We start from the raw sequence: 21544 nt of genomic DNA on the forward strand, positions 1-21544 counted from the left end.
TGACATTGTTCTTGGTGCTGAATCTATGCTAGGATAGGCATTAACAGTGACCTTTATTTAAGAATCTAATTTGCTCATGTTGGGCACTTAGAACATCGGTTTGTTGTTTTTTTGTGAGATTCTGGAAACGCTCCAATTTTACCTTTTCCCCTTGACTCCAGACTTTTTAACACTGGTCTGCTGCTGTTAAGTTATATGCCATTTTGTTAGGCCTTCTCAAGTGGGAGTCAGGAACGCTGCTGTGTTCTAGAGATGTTTTGTTCTTCCTGTAGGGCTGACGAAGTGCCTACTCGATAGAATCAGTCATCATGCAAATAAATGCCACCTGAGTCAAAGGCAAAGCCAGAGTGCAGCTTGGAGCAAAGAAAGTACTTTTATTAAGAATTTTATATAAACCATAAGATATATTTTATATTACTTTGTGAGCCTTCTTCCTGTCTTAATTCTTTTTGAGAGAATTCATTTCATTTTCATTTGGTTTGTTTTCTTTTTGTTACAAAAATGATCTATAGAACATATAGAAGTATAAGAAAATTAAAGTTACTGATAATCACAATGATTTAGTATCTGATTGTTTAATCTTTCTTATATTTACTGTAGAGAAACGTATCTACAGTTGTAGATTTATTATTGTTATGTATACTGTAGTAAAAGTTATATGTACTTTGAAGTTTTGCACAATCGAGTTCATGTTATAGAATTAATTCCTGATGAACTTTTATGTGCTAGGCACTAGTCTTTTTATTTGTTTTTACTTTTTTCTTTCCCTCTGTGCCTATGCTTACCAAGTCTTTTTATTTTTTACTTTTTATTAGCTCTTTCAATCCTCTTAATAACTTTAAAAGAGGGTATTATTAATATCTGCATTTTATGGATGAGGCAACTGAAGGTAGATAACTTGTCCAAGGTCACAGGTGGCAGAGCAGGGATTGGAACCAGACAGTCTGACTGCCCTAGGTCCAACCAAGAGGAGGTGAAAGAAAGCCATGGGGCAGAAGGATGTTGGAGGCTGGTTTTCTGTTCAGTTAACATGAAATGCAGGCTGTAACCTTAATTCTAGGACATTACTGAGAAAGCCTTCCAAAGCCAGAGGTTTTTTGTTTGTTTGTTTGTTTGTTTTTTTACCATAACTATGACTTTTGAGCAAAAATTTGGTTTTGTTGAAAGGCAACATGGTGCTCTAAGAAACTTCCACTCACACTTATGGAGGGAATGGTAGTTGAGCTAAATAGTGAAATGCTGTAGCACACAGCCTTTAGGGCAGCTTCTGACCTATTTCTATGGTCAGGAAAGACACCTATCTTTCCCTGCTGCCCACAGCCTCTAGTTATTCACCTTCAGAATTTCCTAGTCTGTGATCACATTCAGATGAGAGATCTGTTTTGTTTTTTCCAGGGTAGCAGGAGCTGAGTCACCACCTATACTAGGCAGTCAAGTCTTCTGTGTATAAATGAGCAAGGTTGGGGAGCCAGATTTGAGAACCTTGTGTAATGCTGAGATGCCCCAAGAGAATCCAAGAGAATGTCAGGATTATGCATGGTGGTAAAGTGGTCTCATGTTAGTTGTACCCAGAGTTCTCATCAGAAGCGGACACAGAAACTTTTTGTAGGAAAACATCTCTAACTTAAGCCTGTAGGATTCCCAAAGATTAAAAGCAGGCAAATATGAATTCAGTCAAATCATAGCATTCAAGTAGTCTCAACCCAACATATTTGAGAATTGTTAGAAACAATGAATATGTTTCCCAAAGACTAGGTTTTGGAATTATCAGATACAGAACACAGACTTCAAACATTAGAATTGTGAGACAATAGTTATATGTGAAACCTAATATAAAAGAAAGATGGACTCATAAAATTGAGCAAGCAGTAAGACCACTAGGAATGATGAGGAGTACCTGAAAAGAAAATGGATGAAATAGAACTCACAGAAAGAAAATATATAGCTGGGTCTGGTGGCTCCCACCTGTAATCCCAGCACTCTTTGGGAGGCTGAGGTGGGAGGATGGTATGAGCCCAGGAGTTGGGGAGACAAGCCTGGGCAACCTGGTGAGAACTCGTTTCTATAAAAAATACCCCAACACCACCACCAAAAAAAAAAAAAAAAAAAGCTGGGTATGGGGCACGTGTCTATAGTCCTAGCTAGTCAGGAGGCCGAGGAGGGAGGATCACTTGCCGCTGCAGTCCAGCCTGGGTGACAGAGTGAGACTCTGTCTCAGAATAAAATGAAATAAAGAAATAAAAAATGTAATCGTTGAAATAAAAAACTCAGTGGATGGAATAGACATCAGAAGAAAGAATTAATTGGTTAGACAATTATCTCCCAAAAGTAAGTCAGTATGTTTCACAGAGAGACATAAGGATAGATGATAGGGCAGAAGTTGTTGGGGTTGTGGGGGGAGAGAGGTCAGAATGAGGTCTAAAATATGTCTTAGTGGAATCCCAGGAGGATATATTAAAATTATATTAGAAAGTGAGAGAAATAGAAGTTCTAAAGGTGGTAGAAGGAAGTCCACATAAATCATTCACAACAAATATAAACGGACTAAAGTTACCAGTTGGAGAGATGGAACTAATAAAAGAATATCCAGCTGTTTTAATCCATCATATTTAAAATATAAGGATATGAGAAGATTGAAAGTTTTTATAAACGAGAGAGAGTGATAAAGATATGCCAGTATACATTAACCAAAAACAAGTGATGGAGCTTCAGTATCAAACAGAAAAGGATTTTGGAACAGAAAGCATTAGTAAGAACTTGATGCTAAGTGACTGTTAATTAGGAGGATGTAGCAATTTTCATATTTTATGTACCTGTCAAAATAGCCTCAAAATACAGAAGAAAAACTGATAAAACCACAGCGAGAAATTGACAAGTCTGCCATCATATTTGGAGATTTCACCATACCCTGCTTACCATAAGTAAGTTACACAGAATACCCATATGTAGATTTGAATAACCAGTGAGTGGACGTGGTGTAATGGCCAAACATAGACCTTTGTACCCAATAATTAGATATTCTATATTCTTAAGCGTATGTGGACTGTGGGAGAAACATTAATTATATATTAATTCATAAAGCAAGTCAGAAGACTTAAAAACAATTGTTACCATCCACACCATATAATTTATAATTTAAATATGAAGCAATTAAAGTTAGAAGGCAATAATGAAGAGATTAACAAAAAGCTACATGAATTTGGAAATTCAACACCCTTGTAATTCATGGTTTAAAAAACTGCATGCAATTTTAGAATGCTTAGAATTGAACCATAGTTAAAATACGAAACTTCTATCTATTCCTCTCTCTCTCCCTCTCCCTCCCTCTTCCTATCTGGAACATTCAAGAAGCTAATCTTTTTCAATGAAGAACACCCCAAATACTGAAAAGTAGAAAAAGGACAGGTGGCATTTCATGGTAATCCCTTCCCCCAGGAGTGTAGAATGTTTCTTTAGCTTCTTTGATAGTTTGTTTATTTATTTATTTATTAAGTACTTACTATAAACCAGACTCTGCTTTAATTTGTGGTGAACAACCTAGAGATTAAGTCCTGCCCTGTGGATTTGATATTAGAGTGAGAAAAACAGATAGCTAAGTCTGGAGCTCAGGGGTGAGGCCCAGGTTGGAATTATAGATTCACTTGACCAAGGTGAAACCTGGTATGCCCCCTTCTACTTCACACCGCCAGACATACTTCCAGAACATTTCTGCTCTATTCTTGTGTATAAACTCTTCCTTTTGAGCCTCTGTCCATTGATGCATGTCAACCTCTACTTGTCTTTTGTTGATTTTGAGGCCACTTGCCCATATAACTGGCAGGATATTGAAGAAGAATCATACCAACCTGGTTCTGCTAGCTAACAGCTGAGTTACTTTGGTCAAGCTCTTGGACTTCTGAGGCTGTTTCCTAATTTCAAAATATGATGTGTTAGGCCTTGGTGGGTTGCAAGGAAGAGGTACACACATATCACCTTTGATGATGAAGGCCGAATGTTAACTTGGATGGAAAGTCATCCCAACAGTGATATTGTCTCTGGCCCTAGTACTTTCAAAACCTCACAGAATATTAATTTAGCAGTATTTAGGATAGGGTTTGAGCTCTGAAGACCTACAGTGTGGTTATTTGTTCATATGGCTGTTTTCCATACTAGAGCATGAGCTCCGTGAGGGCAGGGTCTACAGTTTCATCTTTCTGTCCTAGGCACTCAGTTCAGTGCCCGATACATAGTAATAGAGGCACAAATGTTTCAAGAGTTGAGGAATTTTCAACTCTTGCTGAACGAATAGGAAGATATAAAGGCTTCTCAGAGAAGGTATTATTTAAGCTGATTTTTTTGTGTGTTTTTTTGTTTTTTTGAGATAAAGTCTCACTCTGTCGCCAAAGATGGAGTGCAATGGCGTGATCTCAGCTCACTGCAACCTCTGCTTCCCAGGTTCAAGTGATTCTTCTACCTCAGTCCCATGAGCCACCATGCCTGGCCTATGTAAGCTGATTCTTTAAGGGTGAGTAGAAATTTTTTCCACGTGAATAAAACCTTGAGATATTATTCCAAGCAGAGACCAGTAGGTGCAAAGACACAGGAATATAGAGATGTTGAAGTTTACCAAACACTGCTAGATTAAAAAAACAAAAAGGAAACTATCAAAATCAAAAATTAAAATTAAAAATCACCTAAAATAAAAACTATGAATGGGCTTGGCCAGAGGTCACATCGCAATTGAGTTAACTATGACCGTAGACACTCAGTAATGGATGGACGTTTTAGGGAAAAAACATAACATTCTCAGGCTGTTGGCAGAGAATCTGGAACAGTTTACAAATGCAGGCATTGAATTCTGGGAATAATAACACTGTAGTGAATCATGTCCTTCTCTGCGTATGAAGCATGTGTGTATCGCACACTTCTCCAGGTGCTGAAAACCACACTCTTCTGGAGGAGCTCATGAGGAATCAAGAGAGACGGATGGGTGAGCAGCTGATTATCATGTGACAAGTGAGGTAATAGAGATATGACTAAGATGCTATCTAAACAAAAAGAAAGGAATTATTCGTAATATATGGAGTGCTGGGGAAAGATTTCTCAAATGAAGCCAGCCGGGCGTGATGGCTCCCACTTGTAATACTGGCACTTTGGGAGGTGGACGTGGGACAGGAGGATCTAGGAGTTCAAGACCAGCCTGGTCAATAGAGCAAGACCCTGCCTGTCTCTCTATTTGAAAAAAAAGAGATAAATTTTTTAAATGAAGTGATATTTGAGCACTCTGGAGCACCATACAAATACAGGACAGACCGAAGGAATGTATCCAGCTGAATTTGAGTTAACATTTTTTGAAATTTTATATTGCAAAAATAGTACATATTCACTGTTTTGAAACTAGAAAGAATTGATAGGCAAGGAGGGCTGTCTACAAAGCACTCCATAGATCCACCATACTGAGACAATGCTTAATGCTTTGATGGATTTATTGTATACTTTGTATGCATATGCATGTATTATATACATACATGTGCATGGGTAAATAGAAATGGTTCTCCTTGGTGTTCTGTTTATCCATTTATTGTTATGAAGTAAATCCCCAAAGAGCACATTTGCTTTGCCCAAGGGATTCTTTTGCTACATACTGCTGTACATAATGAAAACTAAACAAGGGGCTAACTATTCAGCCTTGTGACCTTGTGGTGATTCAAATCGAGGCTTCATCAAAGGCAGATTAAGAAATGAACTTGGTGTGTGTAGGTGGTTATGCTTGGCATTATTGTTTGTAACAGTATGATAGGGATGACTTCAGTGTCCACCAACAGGGAACTGGTTAAGTAAATGGTGGTACATCCAAGCGATGAATACTGTGTGGTTGTAAAGAAGAATGAGAAAGACCTCTGTACTCACTTAGAAGAACGCACATATATTGGGTGTGTGTTTTAAAAGGAACAAGGAATGGTATAGTATGCATGGTATGCTACTTTTTATGTTGAGAGAGAAGAGTAGAATAAGAATATACATGTGTATTTGCAAAGATAAATTCTGAAATGATCTATAAGAAACCAATTAAAAGTGTTTGGCTGTGGAAGGAGAATAAGACTGTGAATGGGATTTGGCCACATACTTGTATAGGTAGTTATATTTAAAAATTTTCTGAACTACGTATTTGTACACACGACCCTTTTAAAAATAAGTGAATGAAGGAATGAAGTAGGATTATGAGAAAGAGATAAGAACAAATGATCTAAGGGGCTGCCCATCTTTTTAGTACCCAGTGAATATTAATACATAACAATAGCAGCAAAAATTGGAAGAGTAGCCCCAGGAGGGTAGGGAATCAGCCTTTCCTTTGTCTTTTCCTCAGTTTCATATATTAAACAGAATAATCTGAGAACAATGAAACGACCTGAAACAAAAATGTCTCCAGATCTCTTAAAAGGAAGTTGGGGCAGGTTTCTGTAGTGCGCTTCCCAAAAATGGGCTGATTTACCTCAAGAGGCAGGGATTCTAGCCTACGTGGGATACATACAGGAGAAAAAAATCAGAAAAAGAACAGAGATTTAAATATAAATAAATGAAAATAACAATTCTCCCTGATTATAAAGGAAATCATTCTTTTTGTAATAATTTGGATGACAAATATTAAGAAAAATCTTTAATTTGCCACTCAAAACATTCTGGTTTGTTGCTTTTTATATGTTTTTATGCATATAAAGCTTTTAAAAAGTAGAATTGTAATATATAGTCTTTTGTCACTTACTATATTTTGGGCATATTTCCGTGGCAGTAAATATATCCTGGCATCATCATTTTTAATGGCTGGATGTATATTAAGTTAATCACTACCACCCCAGAGGTGAATTTTCTTATACATACATTTTAATGGGCTCAAGCAAACATTTTTGGACTGAATTCATAGAAGTAGAATTTCTGGAGGAAAATAATTTTTAGGGTTTTTAATAGAAATGTTCAACTTATTCTCCAGGAAAAGTGACTCAGGTTATAGTCCCACCAACAAGGACAGAGCTCCGGGTTCCCCTTTCCATTTGTCATCTTTGCTGCCTTTACACAGAAAATCTCATTGTTTTCATGACATTGCTTTGATTTCTTGTGCTTTTGAATCTTTTTATATGCCATTGGCCATTTTTATTCTTGTGAGAAGTGCCAGTTTCTCCATTGCCCATTTTCGGTTGAAAATCTTTTTTTTTTTTTTCTCAGTAATTTTAAAGATTTCTTTATAGGCTAAAGATACAAACCTTTTATCTGTCATTGAGGTTAAAAAAACTTTCTCCCAGTAAGTAATTTGTCACTTCATTTTTTCTTCCTTCTTTTCTTTTCTTTTTCCTTTACTTTCCTTTCCCTTTCTTTCTTTTTCTTTCTTTTCCTTGTTTCTTTCTTTCTTCTTCTTCTACCTTCCTTCACTTTCATTTTCTTTCTTGGTTTCCGTTCTTACTTTCTTTTCTTTTCCCTCCCTCCCTCTCTCTTTCTCTTTCTTTCTTCTTTCTTTCCTCTTTCATTTTCTCTTTTTCTTTCTTTCTCTCTCTTTTTCTTTCCGTCTCTCTCTTTCTTCCTTTCTTTTCTCTTTCTTTGTTCCCTCCCTCCCTCCTTCCTTCCTTTCTTCCTTTTTTTACTTTCTTTCCTTCACTAGCCAAGCTCCAAAGTCACATTTCACTTAATTTTTATCCTGCCAAATTTGAAAGCCTTTTAACTTAGTGATTTTAGTGTAAACAGGAGCAGGAGAAAATGTAATTATCTAAGTCTCGCTCTGTCACCCAGGCTGGAGTGCAGTGCCATAATCATAGCTACTGCAGCCTTGAACTCCTGGCCTCAAGCAATTTTCTCACCTCAGCCTGCCAAGTAGCTAGGACTACAGCTGTGTGCCACCACACCCAGCTAATTTTTAAAAATGTCTGTGGAGATGTGAATTCGCTCTGCTGCCCAGGCTAGTCTTGAACTCCTGACTTCAAGTAATCCTCCCACCTTGGCTTGCCAAAGTGCTGGGATTACAGGCGTGGGCTACTGCTCCTGGCTGAGAGTTTAGTTTTGTTTGCTAGTGGTGTTCTTGATATCTTCTCATATTTGAGGCTTTGGGCTAGTGCTGAAGTATTACACTCACCGTCCGAGGTTTACAGGACTTTTGGTTTAATATTGAACAGATGGAACTGTTCAGTTCTGCATCTTTGCAGGTATACAGAATGTGCCTACCAGGCATCTGCTTTATATCCATTGAAAGCAAGAAATAATACAGTAAAACTTTCCTGGCTAGAGGCTTTGAAAGAATGGCATATTCTGGTTTAATTCTATGAACTTGGAAGTATGAAGGTGGAAAAATAATTCAAAACTTAAATTTCCTGTTGAATGCAATTTGCAAATATAGCCAATGATTCCACTTTTCTTCTCTAGTAAGGTTGGACATTCTGATTTACTTGGTGTTTTATTATAGAACTGCTAGTGTGCCTGAGTCTTACATTGTGAAGATACTTTTATAAAACTTGAGATGTAAGAGGATGTAAATGGTTTTGTAGGAGATCAGGCTGGATGAGAACGGACACTTGTAAACATACTTTTTAGACTAAATCTCTGATTGCCACTTGTTTTCTTATTGAACTCATAAAAATAAAACACATCGGATGGAGGGTGGGAGTAGGAAGGAGATTTATGTCTTTTAATTGCATGTCATTGTTTCCTAACAAGGCAGAACATATGGTAACCCTGGCTTTGGACCTACAGAAGGAAACACATTTTACTACCTGCTGTATGCCAAAGGTTCTCGAACACCTGGAGGGATTACTGCAGCACAGATTGCTGAACCGTAATCTAGAGTTTCTGATTCACCAGGTCCAGGGTGGGGCCTGAGAATTCGCACTTATAAAAAGGTCTCAGGTGCTGCTGGTGCTGCTAGTCCATAGACTACATTTTGAGAACCACTCTTGTCTATTAACTGTAAATTGTAGAACTCTAGAAAAAAGCTTAGTTTGGTCTGGGATAAGAACCACACAGGTTATGGAGAAAATCATGGAAGATTCAACCCTTGATCCCAGCCTAGTGTGGATTCCAGGTAACAAGCAATACACAGTGACATAACACAATTCTTGGTTTTTATGATTGCAAGTCATAGCCAGGTATCAAGTGAGAAATTCAGTTTCATTTGCAAGGCTCAGAGAGGCCAGGTGATTCTAGAAAAATGGGCCTTGTATTTGTTTTAAACCAGTAAAGAGCTTTAAGTGCTTATTAAATTGAAAGCTTTGTGTTCTTACTATTTTGTATTTTATTTTATTTTATTTCTTTTGAGATGGAGTCTTGCTCTGTCGCCCAGGCTGGAGTGCAGTGGTGTGAGCTTGGCTCACTGCAACCTCCGTCTCCTGGGTTCAAGTGATTCTCCTGCCACAGCCTCCCAAATAGCTGGGATTACAGGCACCCACCACCACGCCTGGCTAGCTTTTGTATTTTTAGTAGAGACAGGGTTTCTTCATGTTGGCCAGGCTGGTCTCAAACTCCTGACCTCAGGCAATCCGCCCACCTCGGCCTTCCAAAGTGATGGCATTACAGGCGTGAGCCACCGCACCCAGCCCAAAAGCTTTGTGTTTTTAAAGATATTAGACATGTTTCTTGTTTTTAAAAGAAATGTTAATAATGTAGGAGAATAAGACAAACATTTTTCCAAAAGAGAGAAATAATTGTGCTTATTTTGTCCTATTGGGATGTTGAATACTATAGTCGGCTTCATTAATCATCAAGCATGCTATGGATTTTCCATTTATATAGGATCTATATCTCAGTTAAGGTAATACTGGTAATTCTTGTGCTCCATTTGAAGATGAAAAATACAGGCCAAAATCACAGACTTTGCATAGAAGCTGGATAATGAAGACAGCTCTGGAGGAACACATAGATACACACACACACGGACACACATATATCTAAAGTATACACACATAGATTTTTTAAAGTTTACTTTTTACAGTTTTAAAGCTTTTAAAGCAAAAGCCAGCCCCTCCCCTCTCCCAGAGTGGGTGGCCCCTCCCCTCTTTCTGAGTGGGCGGGGTCAGCGGTTGCATGGGCTGCTTTCCTTATGATGCCACAGGTCCCTCTGGACATGCTGCTGCCTGGCCACGCCTCCTTTCCCTTTCATCTTTCTCACTGACCAATGGGCTTGGAGCATTAAGGCCACGCCCCCTATTCTGCATTCTAGTGGGGCCCTGGTTACGCCTCTTGTGGCTCAGTCGCACAGCTGCCTGGTAGGTGACTGGAGGCATTCAGCAGTGCTCACTGGGATTTCGCTGAGGTGACCCCAACCCCGCCTCCCTCCACACCCCACGATGTCAGAAAAAACACAACAGGGGAAATTGGCCGCAGCCAAGAAAAAGGTAAAACACACCAGGTCACGGCCCCCAATCCAGCCACAGACGCCCTCTGATGACAAGACCGGTGCCAGAGTCCATACCAGTCCTGAGGCATACCAGACTGGGCCCCCCAACCCCAGCGCCTCTGGGCTCCCCCGACCAAAGTCTTGTCAGTCAGCCCCACCCCTTCAGCAAGGAGCCCAGTCCCTGCCCTTGCCAATCACCCCAGGGTGACTTTGTGCGGGTGACTCCTGGGGCTCCCTGCTCCATACTCGGCCCTCACCTCCTGCTGCCCCAAGCCCAACCTCCCTGGGCTCTTTGGGCTTGCATCTCCCAGGACCTGGGTCCCCCAGCCCCAGGCCCCGCCCTTGCCAGTCATCTGTGGGTGACTTTGGGCTGGTGACTCCTGGGGCTCCCTACTGCAGACTCTGCCCTCCCCTCCTGCTGCCCCAAGCTCGACCTCCCTGGGCTTCTTGGGCTGGCGTCTCCGAGGACCTGGGTCAAAACCCTGTGTTTCCCTCCCCCATCGTGGAGCGGTTACTTGGGCATCGCGCTGATGTGGTCCCCTCCCCTGGGAGAAGTGGAATGTAGTGATGTCACAACCCCCCTAGAAACTGTCATTACTGCTGCAAGACCAGCAGTTGATCTTACAACCCCTGAGTTTTTCTCACCCCATTTCTGAGGTGGAGCAGCTACAAGAGGAGACCAACCACCTCAGGAAGGAGCTGGAGAGTGTGGGAAGACAGCTGCAGGCCGAGGTGGAAAACAATCATTTGTTGAGTCTCCTCAACGTGAGACAGGAGGAGAGGATACGTGAACAAGATGAGAGGATACGTGAACTGGAGGAGAGGCTGTGTCAGCAGAAGCTGCCAGGGCAGGAGAGGCTGCTGGAAGTGGTGGAGAAGCTGTTAGAACAGGAGAGGCGGCTGGAGGAGCAGGAGAGGCGGCAGGAGGAGCAGGAGAGGCTGGTGGACGAGGTAGAGGAGCTGCTGGAACAGGACAGACTTCGGGAGCAGGATGAGAGGCTGTGGCAGCAGGAGACTTTGTGGGAGCTGGAGAGGCTTCGGGAGCTGGAGAGGCTGCGGGAGCTGGAGAGGCTGCGGGAGCTGGAGAGGATGCTGGAGGTAGGGTGGGAAGCCCTCTATGAGTAGCGGGCCGAGCCACACAGTGGCTGCGAGGAGCTGGTGCATTGCCCCACCTGGGGAGGCTGCCCTCTTCCCTAGCCCTCAAGGCCTTTGTTTCCCCACCTGTAAAATGGGACATTGTAGCCTTCACATGAAATGGTACTTCTAAAGGTACCTGCGAGCCAGAGCCCTGCTCTGATGGCTGTGGGAGAGAGGAGATGATTTTTCTAACCTGCCTCCACCCTTCCCGGTGCCATGGGAGGCAGACGCCAAGTTCTGGGGTCTCCAGTTTTAGTGGGTGGCCACTGATTGCTTCTCTCTGTCCAGAACAACGAGAACAAGAGCACAGTCCAGTTGGAGGAGCTGAAGAAGCTGGGTGAGCTGAAAGAGATGGTAACCTCCGACCCATCCAAGAAGGGCTGGGAGGGGGGCACCAGCCTCTGGGGAGGGGAGGTGCCAGGCCAGAGGCAGCTGCAGCCTGGGGGCAGGTGACCCCAGCACCCTCCAGGGCAGTCCTATGACTGTTTCTTGCTTCCTGCCCTCTGACTTTTAGAGGTGGGTAGCCCTGGGCTCCTCCCAGGTCTGTACATCATCATCCCAGCTAGAGGCATGGAGCCCCCCATTCACAGAGGAAGAGACAGTGGTATAAGAGGCTCCTTATGTCGGGTGTGGTGGCTCACACCTGTAATCCCAGCACTTTGGGAGGCTGAGGCAGGACAATCACTTGAGGTCAGGAGTTTGAGACCAGCGTGGCCAACATGGTGAAAACTCATCTCTACTAAAATTAAAAAAAAAAAAAAAATTAGCTGGGCCTGGTGGTGCATGCCTGTAATCCCAGCTACTCTGGAGGCCGAGACACGAGAATCACTTGAGCCTGGGAGGTGAAGGTTGCAGTGAGCTGAGATCGCACCACTGCATTCCAGCCTGGGACACAGAGTGACACTGTCTCAAAACAAAACAAAACAAAAACAAAAAAGACTCCTTAGATTCAAACTGGATTCTGACCTCAGTTCCACTGGTCATAATTCAACTACTTTGCATCTCTAAGTCTCTGTTTCTTTAACTTCAAAAGGAAGTTAGCCTTTTCCTTGCAGAGGTGCTGAGGATTAAATGAGATAATACGTGGAAACATTAGGCATGTAGCACACTTAGCAGATGGTGGTTGGCTCCCCCTGCTTTTCCACCAGTCTGTGGCCTACAGTTTAAATGCTGGGAAAAAGGACGTGAGATTTGAGGCTGGGGAAGGAGGCATGGGGTTCTAGGCAAGGGAGGCAGTCTCTTAGGCCTGGAGCAAGGGGTCAGGGGCCTGGGCAGGCCACAGAGCCCCACAATGCCCTCGCTACCCTATTAATGGGCCAGGAATCTGGAAGCCGGCCACCACATGCCCTCATGCCCAGGGTCTTCCTGCAGGTGGAGCTGAAGAGCCAAGAGGCTCTGAGTGTGCAGCAGCAGCCGCCAGACCAGTACCTGTGTACCGCTCCAGGAGCCCCAGTCCCACAGGAGCTGGGGTGTTGCTGACAAGCAGCATGGTGAGTAGAGCCCTCAGGTGGGGTGGGCAGTCAGGAGCAGGGGAGGCTCGCACTGTGCTCAGATTCCCACCCCCCTCCCTCGCTCTGAAGATCTTTATGAGGTGAGCCTCACTGATAGCGTGGAGCCTGCACCAGGAGAGGACAGGGAGGGTTCTCCCCATGACAACCCCACTGCACAGCAGATCCAGCAGCTGCTTTCTGTAATGCAGGACTCCCCAGGAGCACCCAGGCTTGGCTGGAGAAGCTGTTGGTACAGGAGAGGCGGCAGGAGGAGCAGGAGAGGCTGCATGCCATTCTTTTCGGGCTGCCGAGAACAGGGAGATAAACATCACCATCAGCGAAGCGCTGGTCAAGAAATTTAAAAAAAAAAACAAACTTTAAGGGGTTAATCTCCTACACAATTCATTTACTTCATTTGAAAGTTAGAGCCACTTATGTTTATTTGTGTTTCCAATTTATAGTTCAAATTTATTTGTGTTTCTAATTTACAGTTTAAATTTATTTGTGTTTCTAATTTATAGTTTAAATTTATTTGTGTTTCTAATTTATAGTTTAAATTTATTTGTAAAATGTTAAAGGAGAGTGGGTCTTTCCCTCGTGTTCACTCTGGCATCCTTTAGCTTTTTTTAAAATTTGATAATTATAGGACGTTAGCATGCATATCGAGTTTGCCCTTATGTGGTGGGAGTTCAAACACACAAAGACCCACTATATGCACTCAACTGTTGTTGCTGGTTTGGGATAGGCTGCCATGCTTTTTTAATGTTAGTGCAGCATGTATATTCATTAGGGAATTCAGATAAAATTTGCTTATGTTCTGCTGTTATGTTTGATCGAATCCTAATCACAGTGAGCTCTTCATTAGCTCAATATGTGGTTTGCCCTCCAGTGCGCAGTTTATTACTTTGTAATATGCCACTGTGAGTACTGACATTTACAGCTGTTTAAAGGTGGAGCACTGGAAACAGCCTTTCCCCCTTTTTCTGTGTATTGGGGATGGGAGTAATAACATTTTGGGGAGCTTTTTAAATCTCCCAGAAGAGGAGAGTGGCCTGCTCTGGCAGGTGTGTGCAGGATAGAAGATGTTTCATTTGTTCCGGTGCCAAGAATGAGCACTGTACTCTGGTAGTTCCCTTAGAATTTGTGTGTGCTCTGGGCTCACGAAGATATTGCGTCATGAGCTGTGGCAGTTGTACTCTTTTTTGACGACCTAAAAAGGGATTATTTCTGAGGAATGAAAGGCTCTCATCATGACTCTGGACGTGGAAAACCTTTTCTAGCTTAGAGCATTTGTATCTACAATACATTTTAAAGTCAGAGTTCATGTTCCCTGTTTTAATCACATGACTACATGTCCCAGTACACAAAAGGGCACTGGTTGGCATTCTTCTTAATGTATTTAGTAAAGATCAGAAGAAATCCTTGAAGAGTTTAAATGTCCCTGGAACAGGCATGCAGGCTCTAGTCAAGAATGAATTCGAGTGAAGGAAAGCTGTGTGACACCTGGCATTCCTCTATGTTCATGGAGCTTATTTGAGGCTAGAAGATGGATTTTACCATCTAGACCTCTCTGGCTAATGCCTAGTCTTCGACCATCTGACATGGGAATTTACTTCTTTTCCTTGAATGGAAAACACTTTAAAAATAATAAGAAACGTTACTATAAACTAATACATGTGTGAGTACTTAGTTGAAACAAAAAGGAGTTTTAGTAGACAGTATTATACTACATTTGAAAATCAAGGAGAAGTTTATGCAACTTAAAATGTTTACAAACTGCAGCGCAATCTACTGTTTGTGAATGTCAAAGTGTTATGAGGAAAAGTGTCTGTACAATTACAGAGTTATATTTCCTCACAAAGTTCTTTATGAAGAGTGAAATATGTTTTTACACCTCTCGGTTTCAGTTAGAGGCATATTTTGTGTAATATTTATGTTAATGTGCATGATCAATGAATTATTTCAGTCATGTGTTGCCTAAATCATAACTGGATGATGCTTGGGAAAGAATCAACAGCTAAAACTTCATGAAGTTCTAATGTCTGTGTTCCAAAATACATCATATCATTAGGATGCAGGGAGAGTTGTATCTGCGCTCCCTGGGGTGGGCATTTCTAGTTACTAGACCATCTCCATTTTTAGCATTTGGCATCCTCGTGATACTTTTATAAATATGACATTAATAGATCAATAATAGGATTTTACAGATTGAATAAGAGAATTGCCTGCATTCACTGAAAGAGTGCAAATATTGAGCCCTTGTGACTTCAACTGACTCTTCCAAATTGTATGAATTTATCAATGTATTAGATAAACTCAGTTTCAGAATGATAAAGAATAACTGTTAGACCAAATAATGTGACTAATTAACAGTGGCAGGATTTCCAGCCCGAGGGTTTAAAATGGACTTAAGGTCCTGTTCTTGCCTTTTATTTTCTGAACTTGCCGCTTTTGCATTCTTTGAGTTCAGTTTAAAGACAGTACTTTAAGTCCATTTTAGACCCTCGGGCTGGAAATCCTGCCACTGTTAATTAGCCACATTATTTGGTCTCACAGTTTTTCTTTGTCATTCTGAAACTGGGTTTACCTAATTCATTGATAAATTATTTCAAAGGTATTTTTATAGTTCAAATCACTTCACTTTTACCCTGACACATATAAATGACTAGGAATGACCTTCAGATAGCGTTTAGCATCTGCAACCAATCTGACAATAATGTGTTCATCAGGTACCTATGGATTAAATCACATACGGGCATATTTAAGCTGAATGTCAGTCTGAAAAATAAATGTACTGTATTAACTGAAACACCACTCTTTATATAGGTATTTTGTCATATGTTTAACAAAAAGCTAAAAAGAACGGAAATCGTGTGACAGTGACTTAAGTCTTTCTTCAAAGTGCACGCAGTCTTTTGCACTACCTCATTCAGCCAAGTATTTGTGCTCTTCCTCATTCAGTAAAAGGCAGCTTTCAATTTGCTTAGAAGGCAACATTAGAAGGTTAGAGATCATCAGAAACAGAATTTTAAAATGTGAGTTTAACTGAATAAATGTGAATTTCTGTAGGAAGAATCAAAATACCTATCTGAAGACTGCAATATATGATAATTATTTTTAAAGTATTTGATTAAACCTGATAGGTTTTCTCAAAATGAAAAAAATCAGTTCTAAAACCAAAGCTAATTTTTTGAAAATGTGAAAATGTAAATCAGCCCTATCCATAATATAATTTCTCTAAAACTTTATGTTAGTCATTTTAAAATAATATAACCATTCAAAAATGTAACTGCTATCTTAATGTTTTGAAATCAGTTAAAACATTTTAAATATGAATACTGTAGTTTAAAAGAAAGAAACCAGGGGAAGGAAAAGTAGAGAAAGAAATGCCAATTCCAGTCCAAAGCTTTATTTGCCAAGTTTTCTTAGAATGACTTTTACCTATTTATGAATTCTTACAAACAGAAGGTATAATGGAAATACTGACTTTTGCCTAAAGTGGCATTGTTGACTGCTGTGATGTTACTGTAATGTAATAAATTATGAAATTGTTGCAAAGTGCTGTTTTTGCCTTAAAATTTTGTGTGTCTTGAAAACTATAGTATTAAATACTATATCGTGCAAATAATGGGCACGCTTGGCATGAGATAATCTGTTTTTATTTTTACAAAATTGTAACTATATAAGTGTGTTTATTAAAAGAACAAAGTTATGGGATGAAAGACTTATGGGATAAAAAATGTGGAAAAGTGTGTCAAAAAAAGTAGAAAAATGTTGTATGAAAAGTTATTTAAAAAGTTATGAAAAAGAAGTTATGGGATTAAAAAAAAAAGTCAGGGGATATAAATAAAAATAAATAAAAGCAGGCTCCTGTCAGCATAAGCCTGGAGAAGTGCATCTGGAGTCTCCGCTCCCACCATGTCCCTACAACCCCTTCCCAGTCACCCCTTTACCATTAGGGTAGCAAGACAAGACCCCTGTCTAATGGGGGGAGACAGACCCTTTGCCACCTTGACCAGGGCCGAGTCCTTAAATTTCTGGACGATGATGCTTGTTATTTAAGAGCCAGAGGTTGGTGGAGTTGGTTGGTTTGGAGGAGGTCTGATGGCCTCCTTACTCTCACCAAAGCAACTTTTCCCTCAGGGGGCTCCCATCTTCTTCTTCAGAAAGGCAGCTGAGGTGGGACAGTGGGGCTAACAGTAGACCAGGCGAGGGCACGGGCTGCTGGGGTGACCCCTGCTTCCCCAGTGTATATATTGTATCTGTGTAACATTTTGTATATTCTGGGGGGTGGGGCCGCCCCTCTATCGTACCGAGTGGAGGTTGGAGCTGGCATATGGGGAGGAGGTTCTAATAATTACTTGCATCTGGGAAACGTATTTATTGCTAGCATAGGACAGAGGAAGGAGGCGGAGATGGGGTCCTGGCTCCCTTGGTGATGCGACTCCTGTTTATTTTGCTTTTGGTTTTGGAATAAATGGATTTAGCCATACTGCTCAGCCTGGTGTGTTCCCGTTTCCTTCACTGGGTCCCGGAGTTTGTCCCAGTGAATGAGGAGCCCCAGAGTGTCTGAGCATGTCCAGCTGGGCTGTTGGGGATCTTCCAGGCCTGTTACCTGTATGCTGCCTGGTGACACCTGGTGGACTTCACAGGGACTGCCATGGCACCTATGGGGCACAGTCCGGCCCTGACAGCCAACAGGCTCAGAAGCCTGATCTAGCAGTGGCCAGGAAGACAGATACCAGCACCCAAGGGCGCTGACTTCCATCCACCCCAGGCATCTTCCCTTCCGTCCCCTTGCCTCCCTTTCCTGTCTGCACCGGGTGGGCTTTTCTTTCCGTCCCCTTGCTAGACGTGGTGGCAGGTGCCTACAGTACCAGCTACTCAGGAGGCTGAGGCAAGAGAATCGCCTGAACCCGGGAGGCGGAGATTGCAGTGAGCCAAGTTTGCCCTGGGCGACAGGGCAAGACTCTGTCTAAATAAATAAATAAATAAATAAATAAAATTCAAAAAGCAAAGAGGGAGACGAGAGGGTCCGAATCAGAGAAGGAAACGTGCCAATGGAAGCAGGGTTTAGAGTGATGCAAGAAACGGCCCCAAGCCAAGGAATGCAGGCGGCCCCTGTGCGCTGGGAAAGGTGAGGACACGCACCCTTCCCTGGAGCCTGCAAAGGAACACGGTCCTGCTGATCCATTCAGACTTGCAACCTCCCGAACTGGCAGACAATAAATTTTGTGTTGCCTTAAGTCAATCCATTTACGGTAATTTGTTACAGTGACAGAAGCTTGAGACAGCACGTTTCTTTTTTTCTTTTTTTTTTTTTGAGACAGAGTCTTCCTCTGTCACCAGGCTGGAGTGCAGTGGGGCGAGGTTGGCTCACTGCAACTTCTGCCTCCCAGGTTCAAGGGATTCTCCTGCCTCAGCCTCCCAAGCAGCTGGGAATACAGGCACCCACCACCACGCCCGGCTAATTTTTTATATTTTAGTAGAGATGGGTTTTCACCATGTTGGTCAGGCTGGTCTCAAACTCCTGACCTCAGGTGATCCGCCCACCTCAGCCTCCCAAAGTGCTGGGATTACAGGCATGAGCCACCGTGCCCGGCCGGAGACAGCAAGTTTCTTTTTTTTTTTTTTTTTTTTTTTGAGACGGAGTATCACTCTGTCGCCCAGGCTGGAGTGCAGTGGCTCGATCTCGGCTCACTGCAAGCTCCGCCTCCCGGGTTCACGCCATTCTCCTGCCTCAGCCTCTCCGAGTAGCTGGGACTACAGGCGCCCGCCACCACGCCCGGCTAATTTTTTGTATTTTTTAGTAGAGACGGGGTTTCACCGTGGTCTCGATCTCCTGACCTCGTGATCCACCCGTCTCGGCCTCCCAAAGTGCTGGGATTACAGGCGTGAGCCACCGCGCCCGGCCAGACAGCAAGTTTCTTTATCTCCTGGGGCCTCTGTTTCTGAAAGTGTGAATCAGTGATAACTGAATCCCTGCAGTGTTGTACTGAGGCTATTCAACGCAGATAACACCAAGTGTTTAAGATGGTGGCTGGCACTCAGCAAGTGCTTGACCAGTATTAGCTATCATTATCTTCAAAGTGTTACCAAAACACCAGGGGTCTGGTCTAGGTCATGCTGCTCACAGCACAGAAAGCCAATAAAGGAAGAAGGCTTTAACTGGGTGCTACGGCTGAGGAGATGGTTCAATCTCAAATCCATCTCCTTGACCAGCTAAAATCAGGGGTTTATATAGCAGGGAAGAAATGTAACAATGTGTAAGAAAACAGGAACTAGGGAGGGGCAAGGAAGCAAACATGATGAATGAGAAATCCATTATCTTATTGTCTGGATGTGATGATCTGGTGAGTTTCAGTTCTGTGATACTTTTTGTTTTTGAGAGGCCTGAAAGTGAAAGGAACTCAGACAAAACAAATTAAGTCTCAAGTTTAAAGACCAGAAGGGTCAATTTCCTATGTTTATCCAAAAAACTATCTATGGGACTATTGGGTCGGTTTCAAAAGTGTAGGCAAAGTATTCGTTTGTCCAACAAATATTTATCAAGCATCTATTATGTTCCAGGCACTATTACTGCTGGAGATTCAGCATGAACCAGACAGGTAAACACTCTGGCCCTTGGCCCTCAGCCCTCAGGAAACTTTCAATCGAGGGAGGGAGAAAGACAATAAACAAAAGAAATCGGCTGGGCGCGATGACTCACGCCTGTAATCCTAGCACTTTGGGAGGCCGAGGTGGGCGGATCGCCTGAGCTCAGGAGTTCAAGACCAGCCTGGCTAACAGAGTGAAACCCGTCTCTATTAAAATACAAAGAATTAGCAGGTCATGGAGGCATGTGCCTGTAGTCCCAGCTACTCAGGAGGCTGAGGCAGGAGAATCGCTTGAACCTGGGAGGCGGAGGTTGCAGTGAGCTGAGACCGCACCACTGCACTCCAGCCTGGGCAACAGGGTGAGACTCCATCTCAGAGAAAAAAAAAAAAAGAAAAGGAAAAAAAAGAAATCGGGGAGTGCTGTGGGATGTCAGATGTTGGTACATGCTAAAAAGCAAACAAATCGCCGGGTGCGGTGGCTCACACTTGTAATCTCAGCACTTTGGGAGGTCGAGGCGGGCAGATCACGAGGTCAGGAGATTGAGACCAAGGTGAAACCCCGTCTCTACTAAAAATACAAAAAAATTAGCCGGGCGTGGTAGCGGGCGCCTGTAGTCCCAGCTACTCGGAGAGGCTGAGGCAGGAGAATGGCGTGAACCTGGGAGGTGGAGCTCGCAGTGAGCCGAGATTGCGCCACTGCACTCCAGCCTGGGCAACAGAGCGAGACTCCGTCTCAAAATAAATAAATAAATAAATAAATAAATAAATAAATAAATAAATAAATAGCAAACAAATCAAGAAGGGGGAACCGGGCCAGGCATGGTGGCTCACGCCTGTAATGCCAGCACTTTGAGAGGCCAAGGCAGACGGGTCACTTGAGGTCAGGAATTCCAGACCAGCCTGGCCAACATGGTGAAATCCTGTCTCTACTAAAGATACAAAAATTAGCCTGGTGTGGTGGCACGTGCCTATAATCCCATCTACTCAGGAGGCTGAAGCAGAATTGCTTGGACCTGGAAGGTGGAGGTTGCAGTGAGCTGAGATTGCACCACTGCACTCCAGCCTGGGCAACAGAATAAGACTCCATCTCAAAAAAAAAAAAAAAAAAAAAGAACAGGGAATCATAGGACTGGCTGACTGAGTCAGGGAGGCCCTGCAGAGAAAGGGACATTTCAGCAGAGGTCTGAAGGAGGCAGGGGAACCTGTCCTATGAATATCAAGGGAGAGCCTTCCAGGCAGGTTTGGCAAGTGCAAAGGTCCTGAGGCAGGAGTGCACCTGGAGTTTTCTTTTTCTTTTTCTTTGAGACGGAGTGTCGCTCTGTTGCCCAGGCTGGAGTGCAGTGGCGTGATCTCGGCTCACTGCAAGCTCCGCCTCCCAGGTTCACGCCATTCTCCTGCCTCAGCCTCCCGAGTAGCTGGGACTACAGGCGCCCGCCACGGCGCCTGGCTAATTTTTTGTATTTTTTAGTAGAGACGGGGTTTCACCGTGTTAGCCAGGATGGTCTCGATCTCCTGACCTTGTGATCCGCCTGCCTCAGCCTCCCAAAGTGCTGGGATTACAGGCGTGAGCCACCACGCCCGGCCTGGAGTTTTCAAGAAAAAAAGTAAAGCAGTCAGTGCAGCTGGAGGGATGAGAAGTGGGAGGAAGTGAGGTCAGAGAGGTGACAGATATAGGAGGCACAAATTGTCCGGAGCATGTGGGTCACAGCTAAGACTTGGCTTTTGGTCATGTGCAGTGGTTCACACCTGTAATCCCAACACTTTGGGAGGCCAAGGTGGGAGGATTGCTTGAGCCCAGACGTTCAAGATCAGCCTGGGCAACAAAGTGAGACCCTGTCTCTACAATAATAAAAATAAAAAAAATAGCTGGGAATGGTGGTGCACACCTGTGGTCCTGTGTCCGGAATTGCTGGGTTCTTGGTCTCACTGACTTCAAGAATGAAGCCGCGGACCCTCACGGTGAGTGTCAC

General features: G+C 43.0%; 1 pseudogene; it reads left to right on the forward strand.

The window, feature by feature from the left end:
* The first annotated feature begins 71 nt into the window (after window positions 1-71).
* LOC100600371 lies at window positions 72-13555 on the forward strand (annotated as a pseudogene).
* The last annotated feature ends 7989 nt before the right edge of the window (window positions 13556-21544 follow it).

The sequence above is a fragment of the Nomascus leucogenys genome, unplaced genomic scaffold (genome assembly GCF_006542625.1).
Source record: "Nomascus leucogenys isolate Asia unplaced genomic scaffold, Asia_NLE_v1 Super-Scaffold_241, whole genome shotgun sequence".
NCBI lineage: Eukaryota > Metazoa > Chordata > Mammalia > Primates > Hylobatidae > Nomascus > Nomascus leucogenys.